This window comes from Ovis aries, chromosome 3, assembly GCF_016772045.2.
Source record: "Ovis aries strain OAR_USU_Benz2616 breed Rambouillet chromosome 3, ARS-UI_Ramb_v3.0, whole genome shotgun sequence".
Lineage (NCBI taxonomy): Eukaryota > Metazoa > Chordata > Mammalia > Artiodactyla > Bovidae > Ovis > Ovis aries.
The window spans coordinates 102,775,098-102,787,293 of NC_056056.1; the positions used below are offsets into that span (position 1 = coordinate 102,775,098).

General features: G+C 56.9%; 1 protein-coding gene across 16 annotated transcripts in view; it reads right to left on the minus strand.

Moving 5' to 3' along the window:
* Window positions 1-12,196, minus strand: part of INPP4A (inositol polyphosphate-4-phosphatase type I A) — a 139,456-nt gene that overhangs the window by 107,155 nt on the left and 20,105 nt on the right. For 2 of the 16 annotated variants that reach the window (XM_060413938.1, XM_060413931.1), the window contains exon 1: window positions 11,097-11,553. The exons of the other annotated variants lie outside the window; for them this stretch is intronic. The gene's annotated coding sequence lies outside the window, so the exon portion shown is untranslated. Of the gene's footprint in view, window positions 1-11,096; window positions 11,554-12,196 lie in introns of those variants that run through there. 16 annotated transcript variants of the gene reach the window in all.

The window sequence follows — 12,196 nt, forward strand, 5'->3', positions numbered from 1 at the left end:
GACAATGGCTGAGGCCTTGGGGAGCCCCACACTGGGACAGTTTCAGACCCAGATCCAGCCCGAGGAAGACCCTGAAGAAGGGGCCCAGCCTACGGTCAGGCTCAAGGGCTCCAAAGAGCGTCTCATGGGAACAGCACAAGCCAAGCAGCTGACCAGGAACCACGGAGGCCAGGCTGGACAGAGAGGAGGACAAGTCTGTTATCCTCCGCCCCCAAAGTCCACTTGTAACGGTTATCTGTTTCAGAGAAGCTGGCCTTTGCCGTTTTACACAGCAGTCAAGGTGAGCCAACTGAACCGTAGCCTCACACACTGTCTGTCCACATGGTGTCCTGCCGATCAGCCACAATGCACAGCCACAGACACCGTGGCTGACTGGCCTCCTGACATACCTGAGAAGATCCTAATCCATAAACAGCAGGGTCACAGCTCTGGTCCTGGCAGTTGGGACAAGCTGGTTCAGACCAGGGATCCCCAGACCAATCAAACCATTCATTAATCCCTGAGGCTCCATAAACGAGGCTCTGGCATGTAATCATTATGGCGAAACATCGGGGCTCCTGGATTTTATAACATTCTGCTCAGCTCACTGTGGGGGGAGCCTCGGGGCGCACACAGGGGCTCCTGGCAAAAGCACAGCAGGCTCTGCTCCCCTCCCCTCCCATGAGAACGCTGCCAGTTACAGCAGGGACGGAAGCCCTCCCCATGGTCCTGGAATCAGAGCTGCCATCAATTAACAATAAGGGAAGTAGCCCAGTTTAGGGAAGGTGCTAAAAATAAGCTAATATCTTGAATTGGGGGGTGGGACAGAACCAAGGACTCCAGGACAATGTGAACGAAGGTCCAGGGATGGGCAGCATCAGCATCGCCCGGACCAGCCTGTCACAGCGCGCTGAGGGCGGAGCCTGGAGCAGGCCCTCCAGGTGACTGGGAGGAGCTGAAGCTGAGGAAACCATATCCAGCCTGCTCTTAGAAAGAGGCGGAAGCGTCACGCTTCCAGTGAACTCCTAGTGCTCTATGAAAAACCTGGCCTCCCTCTCCAGTAAACTCAAAACTGGCTCCGTGGCAGAAAGACAGGGTGCGGGCCACGCCCACACTGAGTGACTGCAGGGCTGCACACAGCAGGCAGGCAGAAGCGCGGCAGCTGCCGGCCCTCCTCAGCAGTCCCGGCCCAGCCTCCCCAACGGCTCCCCAACCCGCTCCCTCTGTACAGCCGCCGGGGACCATCCACAAAAGCCAAGAGAGGCACTTCCTCGTGGCTCCATGGTGAAGAATCCACCTGCCAGTGCAGGAGACACAGGTCCAACCCCAGTCCTGGAAGATCCGACACGCCGAGGGGCAAACGGCCCCGTGCGCCACGACGACTGCAGCCCACGAGCCTCGCGCTTCTGCTCCACAACAAGAGAAGTCAGCTCGATGAGGGGCCCACACATCTCAGCCAGAGAAAGCCCACTCATCCTCACAGCAAGACAACCAAGTGCAGCCCAAGATAAATGTCATGAAAAGCCAAAAGATGCGGGCGTGTGTGCGCATGTGTGTGGCAGCTGTCCGCAGCTCGCCCACAGTGGGGCCAGGGTCTGGACTTTACCTGCAGCCCAGGCCAGAGGGAGCCACCAGGCAGCTGGCCTGTGAGAGCGTCCTCGGCTGCTTAGACCCCGGGCCCACCCAAGCTCCTGAACAAATGACCCGGTCCTCCGGGCAGGGGGTGAAGGGCAGACTCTGCAGAAGCTCCCCCGACACAGAGGAGGCCCAGGTCCGGAGTGGGCAGTGGCTTCAGCAGTCGGGTCTACGGGTTCAGGTTGGCCTGGGGCTGCCCTCTCAGGTGGGAGGAAGGATACTGTGACTTAAACACAGAGTGGCTGACACAGAAAAAGGAAACACCCACAAATTAAAAGGTACAGCCTATTTTAGCTTTAAACACACATCCCTCTCACAGACAGCAACGTCCAAAATAGCACACCTTATTTTAGGAAGATTAAAGGCAGCTCTTAAATGGGCCACAAAATAGCCCCAGAGTCTGGAATATCAGGATTGGGTAATCACAGAGGGTGAGGAGCAGCAGGGCGTGGATGCCGCCTGACCACCTCCAGGCAGCCCACTCCCAGGACCAGCGGACCGAGGCCCAGGGGCTAACAGGACCGCCTGAGTCGTCCCTACTCAGCCTGACCTCTCCTTCCGCTCCTCCAGGGCAGCTGCCAGCCCCTGTGGGGCCGGGCCGCCGAGTCAGTGGGGCCCTCAGCCTCTCCCCTCCTCCAGCTGTGGCCCGAGCAGGACGGGCACTGGGTCAAACAGGAGGGAGCGGTGGGTGTGGGGGGAGCCCCTGCTGGGCAGACACCCCCCCCCAACCCCTCAAGGAGGGCGGGGGCTGCCCCGGCCGGCCTCTCACATGGGGAGGGCCGTTCCCACGAGACCCAGTGAAATCCCAGGGCTCTGGAGCAGACAGAGCCCCCCGACACAGAGGCAGAGGTGAGTCCTGGCCCGCAGGGCTGTGTGCTGGGTCTGCTGGGTGCCAGCACCTCAGACAGAGAGGCCACAGCAACATCGGGGCCTGGAGCAGCTACCTGCTGAGAACCGGGCCACTGTGGGGTCCCGGCGTCTCCCACCCAGGCTGCGCCTCCACACCTGGAAGGGACCCTGCCTCGCAGGCCTGCTGCTCCTCAGTTTCCCCTCTGACCTGGGGTAAGCAGCATCTCTGCCTCCGGCTGTTGCAAGGACGACTGTGATCCCAGACAAACTATGGCCAGCACCGCTGCAAGCCCAGCCCACACCCTCAGGCCCGGGGACTCCTAGCCCTTCAGAAGCAAGGTGCTGGGAGCACTCAGGCCTAGCGGCTGGATCCAGAACGACGGCGGGGCTCGGAGTACAGAGAACAGGAGTGCCTACAGCAGAAGTGAGGCCTCGAGGAAGGGCAGCATTTCTGTTCAAAGCTGGCATTAACAACCTGGCATGGAGAGGACTGGCCCCGAGTCCCATGAGAACCTGCAGACGGCAGGAGGTGGGGAGGCCAGGAGACTACAACCATGCCCGTGACCAGGCGCCACAGAGCGGCCTCGGCAACCCGGAGCTCAGACGCGGTGGGCCCCCTCCCCTACGAACAGAGGAGATCCCAGGGAAGCCCACCCTCCCCAGGGTTCCTGCTGCAGCAGCCTCCCCTCCCCCAGCATACACCCGGAGTGGGGCCACCCTGACTCCAGGGTCGGGGACTGGACGCCTGGCGGGGCTTGGAGGTGATGAAGGAAGAGGCTCATCCCCCCACTCAGCAGGGAGCCGGGCACAGCGCCGCGAGCCTGCCAGGCCAGGCCACACGGCACTGAGAGCAGGCAGTCGGCACTTGCGCCTGTCCCAGCAGACCTGATCCGAGCCTCGCTGCTACCTGTCTAACCAGGCCCTGAAGAAGCAAAAGGCAAGCTCTAGGAACTATCGAAACTCAAATATTAAAAAAAAAAACTTCTCCACTATGAATCCTCATTGTCCTGCGCGCCCATTCTAATTAACTTCTCTACAAATTTCTGAGATTAAAAATGTTTCAAGTGGCAAATGTGACTCATTACATTAAAGGAGAGAGACGTGGGCAAAATCTCATCGCAAAGAAGGCTGGTTACCACCAAGCTATTTATGGTTGATTTTAGTAAGATTCTGCCTTCAAACCTTGACTGCTTGTGGGTGGATCAAACATTTGTTGGATTAGCCTTGGGAAACAATGAGAAGATAGTGCATTTGTGGGCGAAAAGACTGCACTTGTGGGGGGGGGGGGCGGGGGGGGGAATTACCATGATAAGTGCACTCCATACTGCCATCTGGAATTACTGGCAACAAAGAGGGACACACGGGGCCCCCTACAGAGGGCCATCCCCCATCACCACCCTGGCTGAAGGGCAAGTGGGGAGGAAGGGTGAAACAGGAGGGAAGGGGGCAGGGCACAACTTGTGAAAGAATGACCCAGCCCGAAGGCACAACATAAGCTGGACAGAACCACATGGGTCCAAGAACCGGGACAAGTCGACTTGACTACATCTTGATCCTTAGCACAAGCTCATTTCAGCAAGCTAAGTGACACACCCAGAGGCGCCGTGACAGTTTCAAGGCCAACCATCCCAGGTGGCCCAACCCCTGGGAAACCCTGCCCCTTCCCCCAAATAGCTGGAATAATCCTCCCCTCACTAGCCTGTGATATTACCCAGCCCTGAAACGCTAACCACGCCACATAAGCTGCACTCACCCTCTGCAACAGCCCACATTCTTCTGTGGAGTGTGTTTCTCTCTGAATAAATCCACTTCTTACCTATCACTTTGTCTCTCACTGGATTGTTTCTGCGATGAGACATCAAGAACCTGAATTTCATTTGGTCCTGAAACCAGGTCTGTGATCTCAGTTGGAAGACTGTGGGTTTTGGCTGGGTTTGAGCCCTGGCCGTGTCGGTTTAAGTTCTAAGCAGGGTTCTAGCTGGGTCTGAGTCCCGGCCTCGTGGGCTTAAGTCCCAAACTGCGTTGTGGCTGGGTTTGAGTCCCAGTCTTGAGGTAAATGGTTTCAGGGGTGGGCTGCTGAGTTCCTGCCCCACAGCCAAGGGCAGGCCATCAGGACCATTTTTGATCACGTAATATAATAATGAGGCTTAAAGTACAAACAATATATCTGTAAAAGTTCAACATGCTGCTAAATTTTACACGTAATTTTAGGCAGATTAAACTCATTTTGTAGCCAGTTTTGACTCCTTCCGTGTTATCTGTGATTTTGCTCTGTCCAAGGCCAGTCTCTCCCATCTCATCTATCATCCTGGATCATAGAAATGAATTTATATACCTGGACTTTGGAGCTCGAACCATGGGGTTTTAGCAGACTCTCTATAACCTGTCTGAGGGACAAACTCCCTGACTTAAACCCCTTCCTCTGCATTCTCAGCACAAACAGGAAGCAGTCCAAGGTCCTTCACCCTAGAGGTGGGGCCTGCTGACCTACCTACCTTCCCCAGGGTTCTGAGAACCACACCTACAGACTGCTTCTCTGAGGCTCTCAAATACCCTCCTGGTCTTTGCTCAGGCTGTCTCCTCCTCTGATGCCCTTCTGCTCTTGTCCTGCGGGCAATTCATGCTTCTGCTTCAAGACATGTTTAAACAGCAATTCCTCTGTGAAGTTTCTCAAGGCCAGAAATAAACATTCTCTGCTCTTAATGACACAGTCCTCTGTATACGACAAAGAAAACATCTTTAATACACTGCAAATCCCTGTTCTCCCCCAGCTCCTTAAGGAAAGGGACTGCGTCATCTTCAACTCTAACCCTTCTGTACTGAGCACAAAACTGATCCACTGAAGAAGCCCCAAACTAGCTTTCCTTAAATGACTGCATGACAGAAAAGCTTACACAGAACCCCAAGATAAATTCAGCACAGAAGAAAAATTACTTGGAAATGCTGTTTATCAGTGAAAGACTATGAAATAATCAAACCGGCTTTCCTGCACTTCACTTAGGATGATACGAATGGCACTGGGGCTGCAGGCTGTTGGGGAGATCGTAGCCTGGCTGACGGGGGCTCTGTAGCTCCCCAGGGCCTTGCAGTGCACAAGAGGGCCAGGCCCAGAGTCACTCACCAGCCAGGAGACCCTCAGCAGGCCACTGATTCACCCTGGCCCCCAAGGTGACCTCTGTGTAGTGAAGGGCTAGGCCGGACCAGTCTGGGCTCCCTGCCCCTGGGGCTCTTCAAAAGCACTTAGATCTCTGCGGCATTTCCAGGTTACACAGAGCACAGCACCGCACCACACCACACGCCTCCAACTCCAGCCCCTTTGGAGTTCACACTCTTCTGTTCAGGCAACCTGCTTTAAAAATACAAAATGTGCCACAGACCTCACCTACCCCCAAAAGGCTGGAAGCAGCCCTCCCCTCTGCACTCGGACACCCAGCATCAGGCTGACCTGGAGTCTAACAGGGTTATATCAGATACCATGAATACAAAGAGGCAAATAATAGGAGACTGAAATGAAAACCACAAGTGATTCATTACCCTGTGTACATGGCTTTCCAAACAAGCCCGTTAACTGGATGCATGCTTCGCAGACATAGGTCTCGATGGGGCAGACGGTACCCCCAGGATGATGCGCAGAAATGTCAGCCTCCAGAGAGGGAGCGGGAAGACCAGAGAGGACCCCTGTGATGTCTGAGTGAGGCCACAGGTAGAAGTGCCCTGACAGGGTGTGACTGTGTCACGCGTGTAACAGCCTTAGGAACCGAGGCTCCCGGTGCCACACCTGGGATGTCCACACCCTTGACCCTTCCACTCTGGACACACTTCAGAGTGCTGTCCGGAGGCGCTGGGTTCAAGCCCGGCCAGGACCCTGCACCCTCCTTCCTCACCAAGGCCAGCCTCGGACCCGGGCACGCTGCGGCTGTGAACTCAGAGACCCTCCTCCGTGGCTGTGGTTCTCCAGCCACTTCCCACTGCGTCGAGCAGCAGTCCTAGCCAGGCTGTGGTTTCACCCAGTGAGGCCCTGCAGGGCGAGGGGACAGGGAGGCCCTCTGCCACCGGCCCTTGCATACCAGTCAGCCACTCCTGCCACGGAACCCCTGGCGCTCGACACATCACTCACCCACCTTAGCAGCCTCTGACGGGGGGGAGGTGGGGCTCGGCGCAGCTATGTGGGGCTTCTAACCAGAACAGCCCACTTCGGAACCTCTGGGGCCCAGCCCTCTCTGGCCCAGCTGCAACCCAGAGTCATGGAGTGGAAAAGGTGACAGACCCCGGTGCTGGCCCCGCCCCGTGTCACTGGCTGGTAACCCTGGGCAGAGGCAAGAGGGTGGAGAGCAGGCCTCCTCGAGAGCCCCGGTGAGTGTAATGTGGCGGCGGGGGGGGGCGGGGGGGCTCGCATCACTGCTCGGCTCCCCCCCAGTCCCCACCTCCACCCCGACAGGTCCTTTTCCTGGGAATCCCCACATCTGCGCTGTCACACCAGCTCCGCCTCCGCCATCTCACCGCAGGTCCCGGTGGTGGTGTCTCCCGGGCCCTCGGGGAGCTCTGTGTCCATCTCAGCTGAATCATGTATACCTGTGAGGCTTCGATCCTGAACCATCCACCTGTGGCATTCCACTGACGTCTCACTGGGGTCAGGACTGAAACCATCAAAAGACAAACGCCACGGGCAGGTCTGAGGCGCAGACATGGGAGTGGCCAGCCTCTCCCCACAGAACTGACTCTGGTTTGGTTTTACTCTCCTTCCATCCTTACCCTTCCCGCACGGCACCTTTAAATTTTCTGTTTTCTTTACTGAGATGTCAAAATTGAGGTGTCTAAGGCTCTCACCTAAGCCATGAAATTAAAAGACACTTGCTCCTTGGAAGAAAAGCTACGACAGCGTATTAAAAAGCAGAGACATTATTTTGCCAACAAAGGTCTGTCTAGTCAAGGTTATGGTTTTTCCAGTGGTCATGTATGAATGTGAGAGCTGGACTATAAAGAAAGCTGAGTGCTGAAAAACTGATGCTTTAGAACTGTGGTGTTGGAGAAGATTCCTGAGAATCCCTTGGACTGCAAGGAGATCCAACCAGTCCACCCTAAAGGAGATCAGTCCTGAATAGTCATTGGAAGGACTGATGCTGAAGCTGAAACTCCAATACTTTGGCCACCTGAGGCAAAGAACTGACTCATTTGAAAAGACCCTAATGCTGGGAAAGACCGACGGCAGGGGACATCAGAGGAAGAGATGGTTGGATGGCATCACCAACTTGACAGACATGCGTTTGAGTAAGTTCCGGGAGCTGGTGATGGACAGGGAAGCCTGGCATGCTCCAGTCCATGGGGCTGCAAAGAGTCGGACACTACTGAGCAACTGAACAGAATGAAGGTTCTCACCTCCTTTCTGTCCAACCTCAAAACTGTACTATTTATCTCATTTACTTAGAGTCATCACCTGTTAAATTAGTTCATGGTCTCACTGTATTAGAAAGTAAACAAAGTATGACCAGTGATGATGAATTTTAACCTCAGTTCCAGAATTCTACCAAGGTAAAAAATTTATGGACAGTTCAACTAACAGGTTGCTTCCCTAAAGCCCATTTATAAGTTAATTGGAACCTAGAGAGTATTTCTTTTCCTATAAACTCACCATTAAAATGAGACTTAAGTTTCCAAGCTAATAAGCAAATGCTTACTTAACACATTTGTTCTTTTGCCAATTTAAAATAGGAAAAATGTTATAATCATACAAGAAAATCAAATGTGAGTTTACGTGGAGGGGGGTCTATGCAAAAGTTCTGTTACTCAAGGAAGAGCAGTTTTCCAACTAGCACACAGCAGGGAGCCCACGAGGCTGAGAAGAGCCTTCTGCTCACTGCCAAGGGGGAGACACTGGGTCTCCCTCCACCCCCACCCCTGCGGGCGTGTCACCAGCACAGGGCAGGCTAGCGCAGGGCAAGGAGAAAGGAGATGGGGAGATCCAGGCCACGGAGCAGGGGACGGCGCGGGGACGAGGCGTGCGTGTGTGTCGGGGCGGGGGTGGGTGTCCAGCTCAGGCACCTGTGTCCTTGGGGATACACACAAGGAGGGGCTGTGGGGCTGTGAGACAGGATCAGAGAGAGACGGGAGAGGGAGACAAGGCCGTGAGTCCCCAGAGAGGACGCAGAGGACACTGTCACCCACTGGCCTCCCGTGGCCTGTGAGTTTGGTGGCTGGCCCGTCCCTGGGCCTGGCCCACCTGGTGCAGCTCTGTAAGCGAGGGGCTGTGTGGTGAGAGGGCCCGTGGATTCCACTCTGCCGCTGACCACTGGGTGGCCTCACTTCTCTGCACCCCGATTCCGCCACCTGCCCAATGGGAGGACAGACACGCGCGACTCAGGGTGTGTAAAAGGCAGCCGTGCACAGGCAGGCAGAGCACAGCAGCGGGCGCTCGGCCAGGCCCCAGGAGCTCGGGCGGCTCATGGAATCAGTGACGGGGGGACGTGCGTCAGCCCTCCTGAGCCAACAGGGCCTGGCACACAGCAGTGCTCGGTAAGGTCAGTGTAAGGAACCTAACAACACAAGGTCCCTTCCCGCAGAGCTGGGGGAACAGGACTTGTGGGAGAGGTGCGGACTCAGCGAGGAGGGCAGGGCTTGCCTGGGCCTGGAGCCAGGGAATCAGAGGGAGCCCGGGACCAAGCAGCCGTCCACCCATGGGCTGGAGAGGCCAGGTCCACACCAGGGGGAACCACAGGCGCACGGGAGCCGGGGCTCAGCGTAAACAGGGGGCAGGAAGCAGGCCTGTCCCCTGGGGAAGAGCATAACCAGGTCTGGCCAGTTATTAAAACCAGGGCCGGCCAGTTATTAAAACCAGGGCCTGAGAGCCAGGGACTCAGGGACTCAGGGACCCAGGCCCCCAGGGACTGCAGGGACCCAGGCCCAGCCACTGAGGGGCTTCGGGGACCTACAAAGAGTAACTGAGGGGCTCTAGGACCCGTGACCAGCCACCACCAATTGTGGGGAGAAACGGAAGATGAGCTGAAGATACAGAACAGATTCAGGAACACAGACCCTCATGAATTTTCATCACATTACTTACGAAAATATAAATAAATCCGTGTGAGATGCATTCCTACTCCTTGTCATTTCAGTCCAGCACTTAGAAGTGACGGTTCACATGTCTGGCCTCTGGCGCCCCTCCTCCACAGCAGGAGGGCTGTGTGCTGTCTGCCCTTCTTTCCCTTCCCCAACCCGACTTCCTGGCGCAGGCAGGCATTCAATAACTGTGTATCGTATCAGTGAGTCAATTATTTGCACACTTCTCAGCGCAGTTTCTCTTGGGTATTTACACACTCCATCCTTCATGTCTCCTGACCTTGCTCATGTGACTTCTCCTTGTGGGGACCAGGAACTCACACTGAATGAGAAACCCATACACTGACCCTTGGTGGGCCATTTCACCCAGGAGACACCATCTAACCCACGGGCTGTTTTGTTTTCAATGTACAGATGAGGAGAAAGAGGCCGCCCAGGGCCATCTGGCCACAGCGAAACAGCGAACCCAGGCATCACCACACGTGCCCCCAGCGAGGTGCACCACGGGCCCTGATCCAAAGCTCTCTCTTTCCCAGACGAGCGTAATGGTACAGGAAGGAGACAGGCCTCGCCTAGTCGCTGAGTGCCTCTCAGTGTCTAAAGGGCCCTCCTGCAGCTTCATGGGTTCAGGAGAAGGAAGGCCCGCGGCCGCCCAACAGCCTCAGCTGGCCACGCCTGCGCCTCCTCATTCCATCTGCAGTCTTGGGCAGTGCCGGGCTTAGCAGGTTGGGATGTGGGAGGTCAAACAATGTCCCCCACCCCTGAAAGATGTCCCCGTTCTAGTCCCTGCAGCCTGTGAGTGCTATTTACACGGCATGGACTCTGCAGGCACGATTAAGCTGCGGGTCCTGAGGGAGGAGGCCATCCTGGATTATGTGGTGGGCCCTACAGCCAGTGTGAATGTCCTGAGAAGGGAGACACGAAGGGAGATTTCAGAAGAGAGCCACGTGACAGAGGCAGAGGGAGGCCGGGTCACAGAGCCCGGCCTAGGTAGGAGGGCGGGCCCACGAGCCGAGGGAGCAGCAGCTTCTCTGGAAGAGGCAACAACTGGATCCTTCTCTGAGCCACCACGGCCCTGCTGACCCCGTGGTCTTGACCCTGTGATGCTACCGTGGACTCCTAACCTCTGGAGCTGTGAGAGGATGAAGTTCTGTTGTTTTCAGCCGCCAAGTCGGTAGGAATTTGTGACAGCAACCCCAGGACACTGACGTAGCGGACGACATGAGAAACACGGGTGAGGCCGCCGGGACGCTGCCAGGTGCACGGCAGGAAGTCAGGAACCTCGCCAGTGAAGTGGTTCCTGCCACCGCCCGGGACCACCAGCCAGTGCTGCGAGCTGCGCACACAGCCTCAGGCTGCCACAGTCCTGCCCATACTCAGAAACCGCCTTCACACATACTGGCTGTCTCGATTCTGTTTCAAAGGGAGTTTCCAAGGCTGCCCCAATTCTCGGCGCATCCTACATAAATAAAAAATTTTGCCACAGACATCTGCCTTAAACACGCAGTGCCATGCCTCCACTGACCCCACAGAGGAGGACCCCGGCCGCTAGAGCCAGGAGCGGTGACCAGGCCCCTTACCTTCCGCAAGCACAGCAGGAGCACCTCCCTCAGCCAGGAGCCCTGCAGCTGCCAAAGCAGCGGCAGCCGGAGCGGGCCCCTGGTGTGGGGCCTGCAAGCCCCGCCCGCGAGCCTGGAAGAAGGGCCGGCAGGGCCGCAGAGGACGAGTGTTAGCGCCGGCCCCCTCTCCCCTGCTCGGCATCTCTGCAGCCTGGCTCTGTGGTCGCCCTGCTCCCGGTTTTCCTTCTTGGAGGCGGGGTGGGTCCCAGGTTGGAAATGCACGATGTGCAACCCTACTTCCTCTGGCGTTGGTGGCCACTCTCCGGGCTCTGGGCAGACGAGGCCAGATCCCGGGTGCTTCTGCCCTCCAAGGCCTCTTTCAGGAGTCCCCTACCTTGGCTCCAGCCTGCGAGGGACGTGAAGACCATACCTCTCACGGGCGAGCAGCCCGCCACAGCAGGCTCAGGGCGGAGCCTCCAAACCTCAAGAGTGTTCTAAAGAAAAAATGAACAGAAAGAGGAACCCCACTGGCTTCCCGAGCACCGCCCTCCCAGCCCCCGACCTGTCTTCTCTGCACCCCTCTTCTCTGATCTCCTCTACAGGTACAAGGGCTGGGCTCCCAACCAGCCACCACAGCGGCCTTGGGACTGAGCCAGCAGAAGAAGGGACCGCTCAGCGCTCCTTGGCCTGGGGAGCCCCTGGGTGCCTGTGTCTAACACCTGCCCGCCCCCACTCACAAGGGAGGCCTTGCAGCTCGGCCTGATCCTATGAGATCCCACAGGGGCTTGTATGCAGGCTTCCAGACACACTCCTGGGACAACTCTGAGGGGGGTTATCCACATCTTTCTCCCGGGAGCATCCCTGGGCCACTTCACACAGGAGGGAATGTGAGCAGGCACACACGTGCCAGTAGCCTCCACTACCCCACCTCCTGGGACTGAAGGGGGGGCCTTGCAGATGCCCCTGCCTATACGCTGCTGCTCAGCGATGTCACCACATAACTGCTACAGCGCAAACCACCAGGGCCCGCTCACAGACTGAGAAGCTGACGACGGCCATCCAACACGACTCCAAAACACCCATGTGTACAGTGCCCCCGTCCAGGTCGTTCCCTTCCGTCC